A 5,299-nucleotide genomic window follows, 5' to 3' on the forward strand; every position below is an offset into this window, starting at 1 on the left:
CAAGGATGGGAGTACTTGATATTTCCCCGGGTTGCTCCAGAGTTGCCATGGAATCTGATTGTCTTGAAATTATAGAAGCATGCAAGGGAGAGATGGAGATCAGGGCACCAAATCTTGGCGGTCTGCTATCAGCTTGCACATGATATACCAAATCCAAGTTTTCTTCATTGTCTTAGGGAAGCAAACAACTTGGCACACATCCTTGCAAGACATGCGTATGACTCAAAGATTTTCCTGTCATGGGAGGATGAACCCCCAGATTTCCTTTTATCGCACGTAATCAAAGATGTAAACCTTTCTATATTGCAATGAAGTGCTAATAGGCTTTGTCTAAAAAAAGGTATTGCTGTGAGTTTCCTGCTTGTACATATTACCTGCTATTTCTGATCACACATGCAATTCTGACATGATCTTACAGTCAAAATACAGTTATTGTTTAATCTCCTTTTTTGGGTAGCAAGCTAATTAGTTAAATTTGACTAGGAACCAACCAGCATCAGCTGAGAACTATGTCCCTCTAAAAGTCTTATATTAGTTTACAGAGGGAGTATATGATAATTAATCCAATCAGTACATGGCACTGTTCTGAGCCTTGAGATCATGTACAATTACTATGAGCATAGTCCAGTCAGTACACGGTACTATTATAAAAAGGACTAGTTTATCTTAGCTTCTGCTAATTAATTCGGTTAATTAGCTCTACCAGTCCAAGATAGATATAAAAAAATGTGCATGTGCAATATTATGAGCAAAGATACATACAAATAACCCGAGCAGTTTTGTTAGAAAGTGAACCCCCATTTTGTATTCTACCACTACTATGATAAAAAGAAATGTACTCCATCTCCATATGTGCAACCCTAAACCCTAAACCCTAAATATACATATATAGATCAAGATAGTTGCCTTTGTCGAACTGACTAATTGAGCTACCTGAGTTATTTGTATGCTTGATGTTCTGATCGACATGCTTCTCTCAGGGAGGCAATGGAACTGAAGAAGTGATGCATTTGTGTCAGCGTCATCACAAAACCGATGCCCTTTCTTTTTTGCATTTTCAGGGGTGGTTACAGACGTCCAGTCACTAGCAGGTAAGAACAATGGCTCATGGCGTCGGTTTATTGACAATCTAACACTCTAGAATTCGAAGCAGTAGTTGAGTAGATTGTGTTGTTGTTAAGCAAATGGGTGGTGCTGTTGCATCATGATTCATGCTTGCCTTTGATGCTCTTGGTTCGTATGCCCTTTGAGCGATTAAACATTATGTTTCTATTGATTCCAGTAGTAGTTGATGTATTATATGGTTGTTCCTGTCGTAGTAAAGATTGGATTTTTATCACCAGGTGTGTGCTATGTTGGAATGAAATTGTATGTTATGAGAGCCCTTAGTCATTTACATGTTGAAACAAAGATGAAGCAAATCTCTCCCTGCGTAGCAAACACTCGAGTATTATAGATGGGGAAGGGGTTTGGGGGGAGAAGGGGATTTGGTGAAGAGAAGGGATTCACCAAATCCCCCAAAAGCCCCAGAAGGCCAGAACCATTGGGGCTTAAAAATCTCCTGAACACTAAGAATAAGAAGACGATGAGAGAAGAGAACTACCGAGATAACAAACAAATCAGTCAATGTATGGTAATAGAGTTGACCAAAAAATCATATAGATTTTATTTAGCCGGAACATCTCTTTCTCATCACAGTTTGGTCATCTCGAGATGAACTTGACGCAGTATTTTTCTTGCTCCAAGCAGTGGTGACGGTGCGCCAGTTTCAACGTGTACAATGCATTCTTATTCGAGATGTGGTCAGCCAAAAAGTTCTCGCACACAATCTTAAACCTCTCAAGACGGAATTGGCAGGCTGCCGCAAGCATGTCTTCAACAGGAAGGACTGGGTTATCTGTAGAGGGTAGCTTGTCGGTGTAGATGAAGTGGAGAACAGACCTGAAAACTGCTGCCTTCATGTCGTTGACCCATACGATATGATGGTCGTCCTCCTTAGCCGCCGCCGCTTCAACCACTTGGTATAGGATCGGTGATCGAGCCGCGATTACGAGCCCGTGAGCGCGGATGTCGCAGCCCTCAACCAGGAACCTCACATCGGACCTTTTCCCACTCACCAACAACTGCTCAAGGTGCAAACCGATGTAGGGTGGAGGCACAACGACCGTGACTCCGGCATCCGATGGTGCTAGAACTAGTGCAAGCAGCCTCCTTGGTGACATTGAGATGGCAGTGTACAGTGAGGGAGTCCTCATGTGAGGAGTTGGTTGATTTCATGAGGGTGAACTCTGCAAGCCTGAAATTTTCTGCATTGGTAAAAATTTCTTCTACCATTGTTATCGGCGGCAACGGCTTGCCACAAGGGTCATCTATCTTGAAGCCAATTGACGTAGTTACAGGGGAAGTTTCACAACTACTCCTCACCAAACAGAGATACACAACGAATGCCAAAGAATTGGATGGGTATAACCATAGCTGCCAGTTGTAGCCGCCAACCTGAAAAAGGCCGGAACAGATGGTATTTTCACCAACAGGAAGCAGGCTCCTCTGGACAGCCCTAAAGTAGGGGATCGTAAACTTGTGTGAGCCGTGGACTACCACCTGATCTGGCAAGCCAGCATTTCGCTTTCTTTTGTTGGAGCTTCAGTTTGGAGCCATATTGATCGTGTCTACTTTGTCGGTGACTTCGAGTAGGAAAGAGCAGCAACTATTCTTGATCTGGTTATACTCCTCGGTTGCCTTCAGGGCACTGTAAACATTAGGATGCGATGCTATATACTTGATGCATAAATCCTCGAGCTGCCGACAATTGTACCTACCGTGCACCACCATCAATGTAGGTATGACAGACTTATCGTCCATGCCCTCAGCCAGTACCTTCTCGCACAAGAGCCTTAGCCTCTGTAAGTCATACCGATCGGCGGCTACCAGCAGGTCGCGCACCATGGCCTCGTAGCGCCATGCCGCATGTTTATCTTCGCTTTTTAGTATCATGCGGTCGTTGTTTGGTTTGACGGGCAGCTCATCGGTGTAGATGAAGCGAAGCATGGCCCTGAAAGTGGAGGCGCTCATGCCGTCGTCGTCGTCGACCCTGATTATGATACTCTCATCCATGTGCCACCGAAACTCCGCCGCGAAAACTGGTGACCGCACGGAGAGGACAAGCTTGTGTGCATGGATCTCGGTCTGCTCCACGATGAACGTCACGTCCGGCCTCATGACGTGCTTCACGGACTCCGATTTAGACATCGACGCAAAAAGAAGCATGAGGAGGTCTCCGGAGATGGTTGGCGGCGGCACGGCGGAGATGAAGCAGCTCCTGGTATTTGGGAGGGTGACGTCCAGCCGGAGGACATGGACGACGCAGAGCATGGTGAGGCGGTCATCTACCACGTACCGCTCCTCTTGGCCATGGAAGAACGCCTCGGGGACCGACAGCTTCCAACTCCTGCTTGTTGTTGCCGGCGAAGCGGGGAAGGTGTTGGTGCCCGGGCTTCGCCATACTGCGGCAGGCCGCAGGCCACCGGTGAAGTGGGTCTTCGATCCTCAAGCTTGCCATGGCGGTGGCGGCGTACTTACCGCTGACCAGCTCCAGGGAGATGGACGCCAGTCCGTGTTTCCTGAAGCGACAACTGATGGCCCAGGTGCATCCTCCGGCCTCGAAGTCGCCGGACCTGACGACGGAGGAGTTGCTGTTTCTGGCGCTCACGCCGGCGAGAGCCTTCCGCTCGCTGTAGCCGACGATGTGAAACTGGTGCTTGCCTCGGACTAACGTCGACCTGTGCGTGGACGCCGTCTTGTTCAAAGGCGTGGACGCCATGGCCGGCTCCCGGCTGCTACTGCTAGCAGATCAATTGCTTGCTTGCTCGGGCGATCACGTACACGGACGAGCCATCGGGGCTTTATATCGATTTCTTCCTTGTTTGTCGTATTGATTTTGATCCCGATCGCCTCTGGTCTGGATCCGATATATGCTAGCTAGGACCCAAAAAATTTGGATCCGATGAAGTGTATGTTTGATGCAGGAACGGCACATATATACGGCCCAGGAGATGAGTTGGTTGACGGGATCCTCTATCGTTAGCTAGTTATCCCGTAAAAAAACATAGATGTGGGATTTCCTCCTATAGTTATGTCAATGGGCATGGCTAGACCAAGTATCAGTCAAGTGACATAACATGTACGTTAGATAAAAGAAAATCTAAAAAGAAAATTTTGCATAGATCTCAACGTAAGATATCACAAATATAAAATCAACTAAGACATAATTAATTTTCAATCGACTGAGATTTAGCAAAACTGTATCGTCTCAATCTACTCTACTCAGATTACAACAACACACACGCCAACTCTCATTCTTTTATTTTTGAGTATCACACGCCAACTCTCATGAACCTGATGTTCAGTCTGGGAGCTTCCCAGGCCGAATGAAAGGTTCGGTGTAACAATTTCATTCGATGGAATCATCCTCTCCAGCCCGAACAGCTGACGCCAGAAAAGACCTTTCTGGGCCACCTGGCCCAAAACAAAAATAAAAACGGAAAATTAACAAAAAGACCATCTGCAGTGATATTTTGCCATGTAGCGTACAATAATAATTGCTTATCTTATATTAAAGGGACTTTTACATCCGTGCCCCTGGTTTCTTAGCTGTACTCATTCATTCCCACGCTCTTAACTTTTGCTCACTTTTCCCCGTTCCCTCGTCTAAAACTCTCACAAATGAGCAAACTGGGCGTTGTCGTCGGGTCAATGGCTTGACCATTAACTCTGACCGGTGGGGCCGTGTAGGCGTTTCGTTTTTGCATGCAACTGACCGCGGTCGTGAGGTGGCACATGTCCATGGAACATGCCAAAAACATCCCATCGTATAAGAGGTGGAACCACCTACGGGCACATCGCCCCTACCATTTTCCCCCAAATCTCCTCCCTGCTGCATCGTCTCCCTCTCCCCCACCGCGTCGTCTCGCTCTCCTCCACCGCACCGTCTCGCTCTCCCCCACCGCATCCTCTCCCTCACCTTCATTTCCTCCCTCATACCGATGGCAGACGCTCGTGGCGACGTCGGCGCAGCGGCCGGAGATCTGCAGGGCGCAGTGACCGCGACAGATGCAGTGCAGGACGTTGGCGGCGTCCACGGTGGTGCGGGGAAACTCGCAACTGCTGTTGCGGCTATGGATTTGGAGAAGGAGGTAGCGAGCTCCGCCTCGGCGCTGCCGGAGCTGAAGGTGACAGTGTCGAGCACCGCAGTCCATCCAGATGCGCATCCTAGCGAGGAAAAGGTGCTACAGGAGGTACT

At 47.8% G+C, this 5,299-nt stretch overlaps 1 pseudogene; it reads right to left on the minus strand.

The window, feature by feature from the left end:
• Positions 1-1,703: 1,703 nt before the first annotated feature.
• LOC123067335 (BTB/POZ and MATH domain-containing protein 2-like) lies at positions 1,704-3,979 on the minus strand (annotated as a pseudogene).
• Positions 3,980-5,299: the final 1,320 nt, after the last annotated feature.

The sequence above is a fragment of the Triticum aestivum genome, chromosome 3B (assembly GCF_018294505.1).
Source record: "Triticum aestivum cultivar Chinese Spring chromosome 3B, IWGSC CS RefSeq v2.1, whole genome shotgun sequence".
Classification (NCBI taxonomy): Eukaryota; Viridiplantae; Streptophyta; class Magnoliopsida; order Poales; family Poaceae; genus Triticum; species Triticum aestivum.